This window comes from Rutilus rutilus (genome assembly GCF_951802725.1).
Source record: "Rutilus rutilus genome assembly, chromosome: 10".
Classification (NCBI taxonomy): domain Eukaryota; kingdom Metazoa; phylum Chordata; class Actinopteri; order Cypriniformes; family Leuciscidae; genus Rutilus; species Rutilus rutilus.
In genome coordinates, this window is record NC_140215.1 from 32,174,018 (window position 1) to 32,192,179 (window position 18,162).

An 18,162-nucleotide genomic window follows, 5' to 3' on the forward strand; every position below is an offset into this window, starting at 1 on the left:
AAACATATAGTTTATTCCTCATTATTTCGAACTGAAGAAATCTCCACCCACTCTGAGCAATAGTATCCAACTGCAGAGCCACAGCGCCATACATCACAGTAGTTTCAGGACAGCAGCGCCAGGTCAGCAGTCTCAGACCGATCGCTATGTCTGATTCATAAAGAGCTGATTCTTCTCAGTGAAACTATTGAATTATTTCGCTATTCACACTGAGTGATTCATCCGCGAATCAGACTGATCCGCTTGCAGCTTTTCTCGAGTCAACAACTCACTGATTCAATGATCAAGTCAGAGTGATTCTTCATGTCTCAAAAGCCCTGTCCCAAAGCCCTAAGCCCTCGCAATCTTCCTCCGAGTCCACACATTTGTGACGTAATGCCGCTTTGACTGTCAGGTAAAAAGTCTGCTGCGGAAACCGCGGGCTTGCAGGCTCGGCAAAAGTGCGCATCGAGGGCGCGTGGCGGCCGCAAAGGTGCCGTTCGCGAGCACCCTTCTGAAACCTAAAATGACAATTGGGACACCCCATGGCAGGGTTCCTCAAATCCCGTCCTGGAGGGCCAATGCCCTGCAGAGTTTAGTTCCAACCCTAATCAAATGCACCTGAACAAGCTAGTCAAAGTCTTCAGAGTTACTAGAAAATTGCAGGTAGGCCTAAGTGAGTTTGATCATGGTTTGAACTAAACTCTGTAGGACAGTGGCCCTCCAGGGCTGGATTTGAGGAGCCCTGCCCTACGGTCTTGTGCACTTAACATACATGTGCACACGGCGGACATTGTAAGCCCACATGACCGCAAGTTTATATAAAGTGTGCCATTTGGGACAGGGCCAAAATGAGCCAAGAACCAGGATACCTTCAGGATGCACGCAACTGATGACACGAAAAGTTACTAATATTAAATTTTAATTGTGGTTATTTTTATAAACAGTGCGAGCTGTTTAAGCCCTTTGAAATGCTTGAATGTGGACATAGCTGCATTTATATGAATTAATCTGTACTAGACAGGCCATTTTAGGTAAAATAGCACAAATTATTTTCCGTGCATCTTCCCTGTTGCACAAGCAGTTTCAAAGAATATAAAACTAGTATGCTTGCACAGCATTCCTCTTAAAATGTTTACTCATTTTGCCCCACAATACATCTGCACATTGTATTTTTATACTATTTGTCGCCACATATTTACACAAATGTAGTTTTTACTCATTTTTAGAATACTATATGGGAGCCTGTACTTGTTTACTTGTTTGGACACTTGAATTATTAGTAAATAAATTAGATATTTTAGTATATTCAGTTTTTGATAGTGTATAATAAAATGTTTGCTTATTTGCAGATCAATGCATATTTTGCATACATGTCTATATATAAATCTTTCTTACTGACTGGTGCTGGATAAAATAAATAAAAAACATGGTTCATGTCACCTGTTGTGTTTACTGTTTCATTTTTTTTAAGGACTTTAAGTCTGTTTATCATCATTTCCTGTATTTGTTTTCTGTTCACTTCCGTTGCCATGGTCATTTATTGGGTGTTTCTCAAACGGAAGGCTGCATCCTACCGAGACTGCGTCCATCCTAGTCCAGTCCTTCTGAGGCTTGTAGTCTAGTGTCCTCCTCAGCAATTAGATCTAGTAAGAGCACATGGCTACGTCTCACGAAAATACTATTAAAACTTAAGTCTTTTTAAAGTCTTTTTATTAATGCTATACAGTGAATGACAGCCGTCTGCGGTGTCCTAGTGGTTTACATTATTGTCAGTTTAGTGTTACTGATTAATTTACAGCAAAACAAAAGATAACATAAGATGATTTCATGTCCATTCAAGCCGTGACTGTTCATCTATTAGTATTTTAATTTGACTTCTCAGACCCCATTTGAGTCCAATTCAAACATTCAATTCTGTTCATTTTAAGCCATGTTTTCAAGAATGTCTGTACAGTAGTTGCAAAGCGAACACTCAAAAGTGTTGTGTCGAGATAAAGTGTGAGCTCTTGGACCTGTTTATATCTGGTATTAAGATGCATTTTGGTTGATCAGATCAAAAGTAGATGAGGGAGACACATTCCCGTTTACACCTGGTATTTTAATCCGTCTCTTTTGTCCACTTTCAACCACTTCTGTCCTGATTTCTTTGAGTGGAGGGACTATGGCATAGCCAGCAGCCATCTCACCGTGTAGCCCAAGACTGGTTGCCCACTGAAGCTAAGCAGGGCTGAGCCTGGTTAGTACCTGGATGGGAGAGCTCCTAAGAAAACCAGGTTGCTGCTGGAAGAGGTGTTAGTGAGGCCAGCAGGGGGTGCTCACCCTGTGGTCTGTGTGGGACCTAACGCCCCAGTGTAGTGATCGGGACACTATACTGTCAAAGAGCACCGTCCTTTAGATGACACGTTAAACCGAGGTCCTGACTCTCTGTGGTCATTAAAAATCCCAATTTGCCCATTGGCCTCTGTCCATCATGGCCTCCTAATCATCCCCATATACTGATTGGCTTCATCACTGTCTCCTCTCCACCAGTAAGCTGGCGTGTTCTGGCGCAATATGGCTGCCGTCACATCATCCAGGTGGATGCTGCACATTGGTGGTGGTTGAGGAGATTCCCCCTTCCATGTAAAGCTCTTTGAGTACCCAGAAAAGCGCTATATAAATGTAACAAATTATTTTACATTTTACAAATTATTTATTTAGATCTTTCGATCTAATGGTTGTACTAGGTTGTATTAGGTCAGGGATGTCCAATCCTGCTCCTGGAGGGCAAATGTACTTCAGAGTTTAGGTCCAAACTGCCACAAACACATTTGCCTGGAAGTTTCTAGTTAATTCTGAAGACCTTTATTAGCTGATACAGGTGAGTTTAATTAGGATCTTAGTTCAAATCTGCAGGAAAGTGGCCCTCCAGGGGCGGGCCCTCCTGTATTAGATAGTCACTCTTAAACGGATATACAGTGACTTTTACAAAACCAATTTTCTCATTTGATGCGATGAGTAATGTGTGATTCCTGTACCAGAAGCATCACCAAACCATTTTTTCAAACCACTTGTCCTGTAGGGTCACAGGAATGCTGGAGTCCATCCCAGCATCTCTGTCCGTAGGCAGGGAAATATTTAATTATTTCTGGCAGCTCCAAAAGACATTAGCAATAAAGAAAACACACACAACCTTAAATTAGGGAATGGTTCCAAACAACCTCCACATGTATGGGTGTCCCAGTGGGCACAGCTAGTTTAATAATCAAGGAGTGAGTTACAAGAAACAATCCAAATACTCTCTGCACTAACAAGGCAGAGACTTGTGAAGGACCAATGAAGGTAAGTTACCAAGAAGCGCCACCAGTCAACCAAACTGAGAGTTTTAAATATATATTAAAAGAAAGTATTGCATGCTCTAGCTTGCATAGCTTCTGTGGGGCACCAGCCTTGAGCTACAGGATGATATGGATGCCCAGTGTCTTGGCTACCTAATAAAGTTAGTCAAATCATATCAGCTCAAAAAAAGCTGAAAAAAGAAGGATGCTCTATGGAAATCAAGTTATACTTTTAATTGTCATTGCACAGGAATAAGATTATGTGAACAATGAGATTAATAAATGAATCAACCTTAACTCCAGAAGTATCCACATACTTCTTAATATGTTACATATCAATCAGAATCAGAAGAGAATACATTAAAGTAAACATTTTAATTTGCCATTATTACAAAGTGTACTTTTTAAAAGTTAAGAAACTAATGCCTGGTTTCACAGATAATGCTTAGATTAAGGATTAGTTCAATTAGGACATTTAAGTAGCTTTTATAAATGTACCTTAGAAAAAGACATTACTGGTGTGCATCTTTAGACAAAACGATGGCACTGACATATTATAAAGGGCCCCTGAAATCAGAATTTTAGTTTTTAAGCTTTTAGTATGAATATGCTAGCCTTAAGGCCTGTTCACACCGGGACGAATTTCACGCGCGATATTCGCCGACGTTTAACGCCTCGTGACTAAACAAAGGGCGCCAATGTGAGTGTGCACACCGGCGCGAAAAACGGCACGCGTAAAAGCGTCATTTTTAAAAAAACGCCTCGGGTTCGTTTTTTTGGTTTGCCGCGCCGCGTCAAAAACTATCCGACCAATGAGATTGGCGCTTTTGCTCACGTGTCTGGAGCTTCTGAAGTTACAGTAAAACACAACTTGGGGGCACTCAAACACAAACGGTCTTGCCGTGCACACGTACGTAACGGCGAAGAAGATATACACCAAGTAGCGTCTACACTGCCGGGAAGAAATAAGACGAGGAAGATGCAAGGCAAGATGAGTGTAGAGCTGCTGGTCTCGTTGGTGTCGGAACATAAAGAACTATATGACAAACGCGACAGCGACTACAAAAATCTTGATAAAAGAGAATTGTTATGGAGTGGTTTCTGTTTTACATTAAGCGCCATCTAATGTCAGGGAATGAATTTGCATGTTCACTCGGCTCATCGTCAGCGAAAATCGCTTGGGTGTGAACACAAAAAACGCGTTGAAAAACGCTGGCGAATAACGAGCGCCGATATTCGTCCCGGTGTGTAGGGCCCTTAAAGGTTATGAATAAGCTGGTGTGTTTCAAAACAATGACAAAATTTGCATTTAGGAGATTCAAAACTTAGTCTCTCACTTCTGCTAGAATGGATCATGGATTTTTATGACCTCACCACGGACTTCAGCTTCTCATCACATCTTCTGTCCAATCAAATGCTCTCGAGAATCTAAAGCGCCCCGCCCCCTATGGTATAAATACCACCTGGCTAAAGCGACCGTTGACATGTTGTGTGTCAAGTTGCTCAAACGCTCTAATTCTATTGTTTTCCAACTGTATGTTGGTTGAGTATGAAATGTCTAGAATTTATTCACAATTCTACTACTGAATCCAACGTATCATCAGCACTCGGATTCGCTTCCATGGTGCTGTCAAGTACGACTTGCAGTCTGAGGTAAACTAAACGCTATTGGCTATTTGAAAAGGGAGAGAAGCCATTCAATATGTCCCGCCTTAGCATGTTTTTATCTGTAGCCTAACCATTCACAAAGTCAACAAATATATATGATGCCCAGTGTTCTAAAATATGTTTATATTATATGTTTAGTTGCCTTTTATTTACATTTATGATTGTATTTAGCTACTGCTCATGATGACCCTATCTGGTCACCCATCAATGTAGAGCCACTGCATACTAGCTCATGCATACTTATCAGGTACCACAAAAGACTTGATGCTATCATGGATGGTGCATCTACAAATTGTGAATTTCTCATCATGCAATCAACACACTAAAGTATAGCACCATAGATGGTGAGGTGTATTTATATGTGACTGTAAACATGCCATTCTTTAGAAATAATGGTGTATTATCAGCACAGCTGCAGTCAGGCGTATGTTTTTGTTTCTGGGTGTCTGTTAAAGCACTGATAACATGAAAGGAGCCAAAGCTTTATCACATCACCACTACACAGTACATATTCCAGTGACTCTCAATGAGTGTGTGTGTTGAGCAGATGCTGTTTGAAATGGCTCCCAGTCAATAATGACCTGATTCAATAAACACACATTAATGTGTGAAGTAGCTTGTAAAGTCTGTGAGGCCAGGACTTTCAGGACAGGATAGTGTTTCACAAAACTTTATGATTGAGTTTTTTTTTTTTTTTTTATAACATAGTACCCTCTTATGTTGTCTACCTACTGGTGATATATTTACTGAATTCACTCTTCACTTGGTTACAAGTGTTTAATCCAGACTGTAGTTAAACCGTAATGCAAATGCCATGTGAATAATCACTCTCAAGCAATCAGATTGACTAATGCTGCCAAGAACATGCAGTCTCATACATTTCAAATGCAGCAGGACAGGGAAAATATAATTCTAGTTCACACTTTTAAGAGCCTTCCAAAACCAGTTAGGCTCTGGGAACACATGTACTATAGTATATTAAACTAATTGTGTTTTTATTGTCATTACTGAATTATGTTGCATATAGCAGGACTAGCTACCCAAGCTATTTTTTCCAGACTGGCCAGACCTGGTCACCCCCCTGCAGATAGTTGAATAAATTTTTTTGACCCACTTAAGACTTGAAGCTGCAGTAAGCGATTTCTGGTAAACACTGTTGATATTTGAAATCACCAAAACAAATATGCCCCTACCCAAAAGGATCACACCCCTATCTTGATGCCTCCATTCCCACATTCACGTACACACTATCACAGCACGACTATGGTGAAATCTGCTGTACCTGCCGCCCGAGGGTATGATGTCATCACTAAGTAGGGTGACAAGACGTTCTGTTTTTCCCAGGATAGTCCCGTATTTCAGATATTATATATTTTAGATATAAAATTCTCACATGAGAATAGCCTAATCTAAGGTAGCCAATCTCATCCAATCACATTTTGTTATAGATTACCTTGCAATTAGTGAAGGCCGGATATTAGAGAGTGCAGAGATCAGGTCAGACACTAAGAAGTCAAAGAAGCGCGTGTACATTAAACTCAAAAAGAGTTGATCAAGTTATGCGCAGTAAGTTGAGAAAAAAAGAACTCAATGTGGTATTGCGCTGAATGACACATACCAGAAGCGCACTCTCACACAGGTCACAATCCCGAATTCAGTTCTCTTTCGGCCTGAATGGTCAAATACAGACACAGTTGTCAAAATGCCCATGCATCATGTGGAGTATACACAGGATATGTAGCATTCAGGCTTAAAGTGACAGCAGCCTATACCCGTCTGTGTCATTAATGTTCAAGTAGGCGTGGCGAAAGGTCTTTACAATTGGAAAAAATAATAAAAATATTCAAAAATTAATTACAATTATTATTTGAAGGATACAAATGTCTTAAAATAACACTATTAGAGTCAGTGCCATCTTCCAGTCTAAGGAATGACGTATAGGTTAAAGCTGATTGGCCAACTAGAAGCTCCTTTCATCACCTGTCCATCCCGTCTCGTATTCAACCATGAGAAATCTGATCACCCTGTGAAGGCTATGATAATTCATGTCACATGTCGAATTGTTATTTAACTCCTCTACTCCTTCGATGGCAAAGTCATCCCTTTCATCCAAAAAAACCCCAACCGCTTTCATGAACAGCTCCCCACATAACACGATAGTCCAAATCACTAATATATTACAAATGTGACAAGATTAAGGGGATATAGCGATCACTAAAAGGGGAACCAAAAGAAAAAACAAATTAGGAGTATGTTATCTCACTTTTTGGACAAACTTTGGAAGCAGATGCTTGAAACAGGCGGCTGATAAAGGTTTAGACATTCCAGGCTTATAATAATAAAGCAAATGAACAAGCAAAGATGACACACGAGTATATTCAAGCAAAAGACAGCATAACCACAGCAAAACCAATGTTACACATGTATCGAGAATAAATAAAGCAACCTCCGCGTCCGTTTTCAGGCCATCCCGCTCCTCAAGAGCTCTCCAGCGCTGAAAAGCTTCTCCGATATTATCGCTGGTCCTACCTCTCGCCTGATCGTAACCATCTTTTTAAAGTTATATTACCTGGGTCTTTCCCTCTTTTGCATTTTCTCTGCCATCTCCCAGTTTCTATAGCCTGGAAATCCAGACCTAAATCTAAAAGATTAATGGTCTGGCGTCGACTAATGAAAATCGGCCAGCTCGAGGGGCGGCACCAAGCATGCATTTGAAAATCTCACTGCACGCAATCGGATAACACTACGACCAATCACAACAATAAACCCCATACGCTTAGCTACCAGCGGAGCTAACTGGTAGATCATACTCTTACCGTATCGGGTCGGCAAAACAGCAAAAAACGTCCTTCTTACAAAGGAACGATTCGAGCGGCGTCTTCTGTTCCTGTTTTAGATAAAAAGCCAAGTCTAACTCGTTCATTGTAGCGGCCAAAGCCGTTTCAAACAACTGGTGTTCATCCATAGCCTTCTTGCAATGTTTACTAATGACTTCGACGTCACAGCGCTGTCGTCATCTGTTTAGCTTGCCTATATCAGATAACCCGATGTGATTGGTGCAGCTCAGATCGAGGGGCATATTTAATGAGCATCATTACTCGACACCAGAGTAACTCACTGAGCAAATTAAACTTGTGCTCTCGCGAGAACTCTGGATTAACCAACACAGTCTCACCCCCAAACGTCACATACTGACGCGTCTTGACCAAACGGCAATATACGACGAAAAGGGTACCCCTAAAACGTCCATATGAGACGAAGACATAAGCGCACCAGCAGCGCCTCTTAGCGGTACCCTAACGCATACCTAAACCTACCCATAACCCAAGTAGTCACATACGGACGTTTTAGGGGTACCCTTTTCGTCGTATATTGCCGTTTGGTCAAGACGCGTCAGTATGTGACGTTTGGGGGTGAGACTGTGTTGGATTAACAGGGTACAGTTTCTACAGTCGTTCTGCTAATGTCTGTCTTGTGCATTGAGCTCTCTCCCCTCCCCCATCATGAGTGGACACACCCCTTACTGCTAATTGGCTACAAGTGTGTTTTGGTGCTAGGTCCAATCTAATTTTCAACAGCGTTTTTCAAAAAAATGCTTACTGCTCCTTTAAATACATCTTTATAGTAATTTCATAATTACTTTTGTTGTATTTGAAATATGTTTAACGCGTGCTGCCGAATGTACTGAAAAGTATTTATGGTAAACTAAAATATACTTTAATGTCATGTCTATTTAAAGTATCTATCATGCATTTAAATATATTTGTGATTATACATCTGTAACAATGAAGTTGCAATTTAGTCAATTTAAAATATTTTAACTTTCAACGTAATATCATAATCAAGTGCTTTACCTGTGCGTTTGAAGTACACTATAAGTGCACATTCAATACAGTTAAACACTTCTTTGTGTAAGGCCAGCCTGACCCTAGATTAGAGTTGTAATGTGACATCAACAGAACAATTTCAAACAGACAGTTTTCTAAAAATGTGGTCTCTGACATGCACTCTAGGCTGATCGATTCCTCCAAAAGCTTGTCAAATCTATTCTAAATGTATTTTCAGTGAGGTTTTCCATGATCGGCTGGTCATTTACCTCCCATAGCTGTGTTCATATAAGGTAAACTATTTACACACAGGTGTCTACTCATCCACACCACAGGTTAAATACCTGAACTGAGTGAGATCACTGTGAAAGAATGAGAGAACACACATACCACTCTCCTGCTGCTCTCTGTAACATATTGTTCTGAATGCCACATACTGTCAGCAAGGGTTGTTGTAAAGCAAAGATTCAGGCAAACAGTCTTTAATAATCTCCAAAATTAAATCCAAGAACAGGTCATCAAAGAAAACACAAACGAGACCAGACAAATGAGAACTGAAATGACTGCAACTTAAATACATGGTAAATGAGGGTAAAATGACAAACACCTGTGCAGATCAAATGAATCACTATGGCAACTCATAAGTGGCGGGAAAACTAGACAAAGGAAATCAGGAAACGAATGAAAACAAACTAAAAGTCCATTAAAATGAAACTAAGATCAATATAACTGAATGTCTGTGACACAAACAGACACTCAGATGTCTCTTGGTTCATTAACCCTTAAAGACCTAGAACATTTTTGGGGCGCCTGACTCACCTGTACTTTTCTTTGTTTTTCTAACCCATTCTAGCAGCAAGCATCAAGTGCCATATATCATTTTAAACAGGAGAACCTAAAGTTTCCAGCTAGCTCATTTAAAGTCCCAGTTTTACATTTCTTTTGTCAGAGAATTTATGAAATTAACAGGATTTTAAGAAAAACGGCAGCAAAAAATGTGGTGTTTTCAGTGTGAACTCAAACAGAACTTCCTGAAGTTTTGTTTTTTTCTTTTAGAAAGTTAGACTTGGTTGTTTTAGACTTCCAGATGAAATTTTGTCTACATGTAACAATCCCTCAGCAAGTTATAGCCATTTATTATAATATTATTCTAGGCGTTTTTGAGTAAAAACAGGTGTATTACATTTACTGACAATGTAGATGTGTCCAAATAAGTTCAGGAGGTAAAGTAAATAGAAAAGTTGTTATATTACAACAGAACACTGAAGCAAACATTTTTCTTCAGAAAATTATATTATAATTTGAACATGAACAACAAATGCAAACAATATAACAAGTAGTGACAACTGTGCAATATAAATACTAACAATACAATATACAGAGTGTAAATGAACAAATGGTTCAAATAATCTTCACAAACTAAATACAAAAAGAAATAAACAGTGCAAATGAAGAAATGGTTCATTGAGGGTAATATACTGAGTGCTAATGAACAAATAGTGCAAATAATCTTCACAAACTAAATACAAATAGATAAATAAACAGTGCAAATGATTCAAACAATCTTCTGAATCGGAAGGTTCCACCAGGTCTAACGACTCGTTTAAAAAAATCAGTACAAATCGGAGGATGTGTTAGAATTGCTGTTTTTTTTACATACTCATGCTCTTTCGTGTTTTATGCTCTTTCATGTTTTGTGCTCTTTCGTGTTTTGCGCTATGGTCAAAAACGTACTCGGTTACTAACGTAACCTCTGTTCTCTCTAGAGAGGGAACGAGTATTGCGTAAGCTAGCTTACGCTGCGGGAAAGTCTCCTTTCACGAGATACTGAAGCCAAAAATTATCCTAATTTTTTAAAACTTTGTCAACGCAGTGCGGCAGCCTGCAGACCTAGGGCAAGCGAATCGCGTGCCCATTGGCTGCTCTGCGGCAACTGCAGCAGCCTATGGCTGAGCCTTGCGCGTGACGTCACGTCCAATGAGCGCGCTTGGCGCGCTTAGTGCGTCACAGCCCGTCATTAGGGGTGTGGCTTAGAGTATATAAGCAAGGAACAGAGGCTGCTTCGCTGGTTTCTGTCGCATGAAGCGAAAATGAGCTCGTGGCGAGAGCACGGCGGGTTACGCAATACTCGTTCCCTCTCTAGAGAGAACAGAGGTTACGTTAGTAACCGAGTACGTTCTCTTACGAGAGGTTCTCTCGTATTGCGTAAGCTAGCTTACGCTGCGGGAACACCTTTGTCAACGCCGTGCGCGCGCCCAGCATCCTGAATGAATCCCGTGGGAAGCCCAGGGAACGCGAAACGGAGCTGGGCGGCCAGATACCACAGTACACAAGCACATAATATGGGGCAGGGAGCGGCACAGCCGGTCCAACTAACACTTCCATATAGTGTAGCTCAACCAGTAGAGCTAAATCAGCAGCGTAGCCCGCGCACAGACAGTGGGCTGGCTTACGCGAGATTTAGACTGATAGCACTTTGGCCTGCAAAGCGGGAACTTCCAGGTTGTAAAACCTAACAAATGTGGAGGGGGAGGCCCAGCCCGCCGCTGCACAAATGTCATGAATGGGAATCCCACTGGACCACGCCCACGATGAGGCCATGCCTCTGGTGGAGTGTGCCCGAATGCCCAAGGGGCACTGCAGGTTTTTAGATGCGTAAGCAGCTGCGATAGCATCGACTATCCATCTGGACAGAGTGTGTTTCGAGGCGGCGAGACCCTTGGTGCGCCCACCAAACGAAACAAAAGGCTGCTCTGAACGCCTGAAGGCGGCGGAGCGCGAAATATAGCTTCTCAGCGCCCTAACTGGGCAGAGGAGGTGACTATCTGCCTCGCAGCCAGTAATCGGCAGGGCTGAGAGGGAAATGACCTGCGCTCTGAAGGGAGTGCCCAAAATTTTTGGGACGTACCCATGCCTCGGTCTGAGAATAACTTTAGAGTCATTAGGTCCGAACTCGAGGCACGCAGCGTTAGTGGATAACGCGTGAAGGTCTCCCACACGTTTTACTGAAGACAGTGCTATCAGAAAAACGGTTTTGAGCGTGAGGTATTTCATATCCACAGTTTCTAAAGGTTCAAAGGGATGTGCTTTCAGTGCGTCTAAGACCAGTGAAAGATCCCACATAGGAACCGAAGGGGGTCGCGGGGGGTTCATCCTCCTCGCTCCTCTAAGGAAGCGGATGACCAACTCGTTCCTTCCTAATGCGCGGCCCGGCTCTGACACAGAGAGCGCTGAAATGGCCGCGACATAGACTTTGAGCGTGGAGGGGGACCTGCCCGCGTCCAGTAGCTCTTGAAGGAAACACAATACTTGCGAGACCCCACATGTCTGTGGATTGAGCCCTTTGGTAGTGCACCATTTGTTAAACACAGACCATTTAGACGTGTAGAGCCGCCTCGTGGAGGGGGCTCTAGATTGTATGATCGTGTTCATCACCCCTTCTGGTAGATCAGCATGTAGTTGTTGAGGCTCCACGCATGCAGAGACCAGTGCTCTGGGTGGGGATGCCAAATCGAGCCGCGGGCTTGAGAGAGAAGGTCTCTCCGCACCGGAATCGGCCAGGGGGCTGAGTCTGCCAATTGTATGAGTTCCGGGAACCAAGCTTGGTTCTCCCAGAACGGGGCTATGAGGAGCACTGTGTGGCGCGCTTTCCTGACTCTCTCGATGACCTGAGGCAGCAGAGAGACTGGCGGAAACGCATATAGCGGGCCGCTGGGCCAAGACTGGGCCAGCGCGTCCTCGCTCTTTGAAAAGAACGCTGGGCAGTGTGCGTTGTCTATTGACGCAAAGAGGTCGACTTTCGCTCTGCCAAAGCGGCGCCACAGCGACTGGACTGTTTGAGGGTGTAGAGACCACTCCCCAGGGGGAACGTTGTCCCTGGACAGTCTGTCGGGGCCCTCGTTCAGATGGCCAGGCACATGCGATGCTCTCAGAGAGCGCAGAGAGTGCTGAGCCCATACGAGGAGGCGTTCCGTCAGGGCGCAGAGTTGCTTTGATCTGACACCGCCCTGGCGGTTCACATAGGCCACTACTGAAGTGTTGTCCGTGCGGACTAGAACATGGTGACCACGGAGGAAAGGGAGGAAGTGCATGAGCGCTTTCTCGACCGCGAGCATCTCTAGACAGTTTATGTGTAGGAGATTCTCCTGGTCTGACCAGTGGCCAAAGACCGGTCTGCCTTCGAAGAGCGCTCCCCAACCTAGGTTGGACGCGTCTGTAGAGACAACTTTCCGGTGTGAGACCACTCCCATATTCACTCCCGTGTGATACCATTCGGCTGCTAGCCAGGGCTGCAGGGCTGAGACACAGACCTGAGTCACTCTGATTAGCGAGCCGCCGGTCGCCCAGGCTCGATGGGATACGCGCGTTCTCAGCCAGCGTTGAAGCGGGCGCATGCGCAGTAAACCCAACTGAAGCACTGCTGCAGCTGAGGCCATATGCCCCAGAATGCGCTGAAATGCCTTCAGGGGAACCCGGTTGCCTTCTTTGAAGGATGCAGCGAGGCGCTGGATGCGGCGCGCGCGCTGCTCCGTCAATCTGGCCGTCATCGCCACCGAGTCCAGTTCTATTCCGAGAAAGGAAATCGACTGCCGGGGCGAGAGCGAGCTCTTTGTCCAGTTGACCGCTAGACCCAAAACCTCCAGGTGGTCGAGTAGCGCTGTTCTGTGAGACATAAGTTCTGTCTCTGACTGCGCTAGAACGAGCCAATCGTCCAAGTAGTTCAGAATTCGCATTCCCTGACTCCTCAGGGGAGCGAGAGCCGTGTCCATGCATTTCGTAAATGTACGGGGTGCTAAAGACAGGCCGAACGGCAGGACTGTGTATTGATAAGCTCGACCGTCGAAGGCGAATCTCAAAAATGGCCTGTGACGGGGAGTTATCTGGATCTGGAAATAAGCGTCCTTCAGATCGAGAGAGATAAACCAGTCTCCTGGGCGAATTTGCGCGAGGATCTGTCTGGTTGTAATCATCCTGAACGGCCGTCTCATGAGGGCTTTGTTCAGATGTCTCAGATCTAAAATAGGTCTTAATGCTCCGTCCTTCTTGGGAACGAGGAAGTAACGGCTGTAAAAGCCTGACTCGCTCAGAGAAGGATGCACCTGTTCTATGGCCCCTTTTCGCAGCAGCTTTGTTATCTCTGCTTGAAGCAGATGTGCTGTTTCCAAACTCACTTTCGTTTCCGTCTGTGCTAGAAAGCGCGGAGGGCGACGAGCAAATTGGAGCGAATAACCGTGTCTTATGGTGTTGAGCACCCATTCTGACGCGCCCTGAATAGCCTCCCATGCTTTTGCATGCATAGCTAGGGGTCGAATGGTCTCTGGGTTCAGATCGCCGCGTTGCGCGGGATGGGGAACCTGTATCAGAGAAGACGGGGCGGCGCGCGCGCCGCCGATGCTCGGACACGAGGGCAGAAGAACAGGGCTGGCCGACTGTGCAGAATTTAGTAGCTCGATCTCGGACGATGGAGCGTGAACTGCTGTCAAACAACCCAGGCGCGAGGGCGGCGTGGGGATTATGGTGTCTGAAAGTGGGCGCGCGTGCTCGTGAGCTGGCGCGGGATATGCACTTATGACACGGCCAGTGTTTGGGGGCTTTATGAGGTTTGCAACCTGTCTGGCAGAGCGGGCAGTGGGCAGGTGTGAGCACAGGGCTGTGGGCACATTTCCTACACTTGATGCTCGAGCGGAAAGTTTCCGCTTTAAGAGATAGCGCTCTGGACGCGTTGCCATGGGAACCTGGTCTGTGTGAGGCAGTGAGCACACGGGAGTGGGCACTTTTTCTACACTTAAAACCCCTGCGGCTTGAGCCGTAACAATTTGAGGTAACTGAGTGACAGAGCGAGCAGCGAGTAGTTGTGAGCACGGAAGTGTGGGCACTTTTACTACATTTAGTGCTCGAGCGGTGTGAGGCCGCTTTATGAGAGAGCGCTCTGGGCGCGTTACCATGGGGATTGCACTTGTGTGAAGCAGTGAGCACATGGGTGTGGGCACATTTTCTACACTTAAAGCACTTATACTCTTTTTGAGATTTATCTGGGTCGCCGTGAAAACGGCGTTTGTGTGCAGGCGAGCGAGTGTAATTACTGGCTCGTTGGCTGCGGTGTGTGCTGCTGCAGTAGCCTGAACATAGGGGACTGACAGAGCTGTGCGTTTTGATGGCGGTCCGGCCGTAGCGGGACTCAACCATCTTTTCCTCCTTGCGGATGCTAGGAGGACTTCGCGGGCTCGGGCTTCAACGCGATCTTGGACCGCGGGCCCCGTGGGGGCGGCGGTCTGTGACGGCTGGTCGAGCGCGACCTGGGGCGATTGCCCTGGCGCCGCTGCGAAGCGTTGGGGGGCCTGGAAGAGCGCTGGTTAGAGCTGCGCACAGGAGGCTGAGTTTGAGGGCGGCCTGTGGCTGAGCTCGAACGGCGGGGCAGGAAGAGGTCCATCGCCTGCGACGCCTTCTGTACCTCAGAGAACCGATCCACAATTCCGCTGACCGCAGGGCCAAAGAGGCCGGTGGGCGAGAGTGGTGCGTTGAGAAACACAGCGCGCTCTGACTCACTCATGTCCGCGAGCGTCAACCATAGATGTCTGTCGATGACGGTGAGCGCGGCCATGGATCTGCCGATGGCTTGAGCAGCGGTCTTGGTAGCGCGCAGCGCGAGATCCGTAGCGCTGCGGAGATCGGTAAAGGCAGACTGATCCGAGCCCTTCTCGTCCAGTTCACGGAGGAGGTCGGCTTGAAGGATCTGAAGAATAGCCATTGAGTGCAGGGCGGAAGCAGCCTGGCCGGAGGCGGCGAAAGCGCGGCCGGCGAGAGCTGAAGTGGTCCTGCAGGCTTTAGACGGCAGGGCAGACTTTGAGCGCCATCTAGCAGACGGCGGGCAAAGGTGCGTTGCCACAGCATCCTCAACGGCGGGGATGCCGTTATAGCCGTTCTCGGCGGCTCCGTCCACCTGGGAGAGAGCCGAGGAGACTGGCGAGCGGAGTCTGGTGGAGAACGGAGCGTTCCAGGACTTAGAGAGCTCGGCGTGGAGCTCAGGCAGGAAGGGTGCTGACCTGGAGGCAGGCGCAGGGCGGCGGCTAGGCAGAAAAAACCCGTCAAGGCGATTGGGCTCCGGCTCCTTAGGTGGAGACCAATCCAGTCCCATTCTCTCGACCGCTAAAGTGAGGAGGCGGAGAAGCTCTGCGTCAACACTAGCGCGGGTTCGAGAAGACTCCAGAGTAGAGGGGGCGGAGCGGTGAGAGCCCGACCACTCCTCGCTGTCAGACGCGAGCAGAGAGCAGCTGTCAGCGGCATCATCTGCATCATCCCCCAGGGCGACGGCAGTGCGGGCAGTGGCCGGCCGCTGCGCGTCGGAGAAGGGTGGGGGGGAAGGAGAGAGCGAGGCTCGCGGGAGAGGTTCCGGCGAGCGCTCAGCTGTAGCGTCCAGTTCCGGCGGCCTTTGAGAGCGACGCTTTTTCTTTCGTGGCCCGGAAGAAGCGGCCGGGGAAGATGGAGTGTCTTCGAATTTAGCGAGTCGAGCCCGTAGGGTCGACATCGGTAAATCTTCACACTGTTCGCAGCCGCCCTCGGAGAGAGCGCGAACAGCGTGGTCAAAACCCAGGCAGAGAGCGCACAGCACGTGGCGGTCTCCGTCGCTGAGCGAGGCTCTGCACGAGCCACAGGATGTGCGAGGCATTTGAAACAACGCCTCGCGCTCTTTTAGATGCAAGTGTGTCGCGGCGGACACACACACACACAAAACAGAGCAGAAAAAGGATATAAGTGCCGGATGGCGCAGCAGGCAGGGAAGGCTGAAGGCGGCGAGCGGCCGGCGTCCTCAGGCTGAGATCCTCGGCGTGCTGGTCGCTGGATTCAACGGCGGCTTCCTCGGAGATCAGCGATGCGAAGAGCTTCGCTGAAGAGACAGAAATCAGCGAAGCAGCCTCTGTTCCTTGCTTATATACTCTAAGCCACACCCCTAATGACGGGCTGTGACGCACTAAGCGCGCCAAGCGCGCTCATTGGACGTGACGTCACGCGCAAGGCTCAGCCATAGGCTGCTGCAGTTGCCGCAGAGCAGCCAATGGGCACGCGATTCGCTTGCCCTAGGTCTGCAGGCTGCCGCACTGCGTTGACAAAGTTTTAAAAAATTAGGATAATTTTTGGCTTCAGTATCTCGTGAAAGGAGACTTTCCCGCAGCGTAAGCTAGCTTACGCAATACGAGAGAACCTCTCGTAAGAGAACTTTGCATCCGTTAGTTTGCATGCATAGTTTTCAATGCATTGCGTTTGTTAAAAATGTATAAAGAAACGTGATTGGTTGTTAAAATTACCAATCACTATGTTTGTTGGTTGAGTTGATGACCGTTTGGACGAATCTGGGCAAGGGGGTGGGACTAAGCATCAACAATCGTTCCTGTTTGGCTCAGAGAAAGAAACCACATGTGTTTCCTTGACGAATCACTGCTGCAGATTTTGATGACGCAATCACCGGCACTACGCAGCCTATGAATGACCAATAGAGACAACCGTGATAACACGGGAAAGCTGTGAATCTCATCTTTACGGTGCATTTTAAAGCATACAGATTGGATTAGCGACTCAAAAGTTATTAAACATTTTAGAACGATAGTTATTTTATGCCGCGGGCGGCCGTATCGGTCTTTAAGGGTTAACTTTTAACTCAAAATTAAAGTAAAATTCAATTATAGCATGACATTTCTCAAAACAAATGACAGGAAGATGGCCTTATGTTAATTAAGTTCAAATCAATCCTAAAAGCATGAAAAAATTCATAATATCTTAAATCAGTGTTACGCAAAAAGTCTTGCATCATGCAGAAGCCATCTCAAAAACGAAATACTTCAGTAGCTTGTAGAACTACTGTAGCTTTAGTAGCAACAACTCTAAAAAAACATTTTAATCACATTTTGCTGCGATTTATCCTCTACTCTCTTATGGCAAATTCGTAACTATTTTATCCCTCAAATAGCGTATTGTCTAGTGTCCTTTGGGATCATCCGTTTTGGCAATCAAACAGATGACATCATATTTGTCTCTTGGGTACTTTACGATAAAGAGGGAGTTCATGTGTGACTTGATGACAGCAAGGTCTTCCTGTCCTTTGGCAGCAAAACAAGGCTAAATCATCACTCCTCCATGCAGCAGAGTGTTTGACAGTAGGTTTTAGGTGTTTTTGGAGAGACACTTTTTGAGTATTATAGCTACTTCAGTCTGTTCTAATGACATTATTCTACAAATATTGTAGCTTGTTTGTGTAAAATATTATTACAATTTTAAAAGAACTGTTTTCTATTTAAATATATTTTAGAATATAATTTATGCCTGTGACGGCAACGCTAAAGTTACAGCATTATTATAGGAGTCTTCAGTAGCTA

General features: G+C 45.7%; 1 protein-coding gene across 1 annotated transcript in view; it reads right to left on the reverse strand.

Annotated features, from left to right (window-relative positions):
- mylka (myosin, light chain kinase a) overlaps window positions 1-18,162 on the reverse strand; it is a 120,594-nt gene that overhangs the window by 98,097 nt on the left and 4,335 nt on the right. The gene's annotated exons all lie outside the window — the stretch shown is intronic.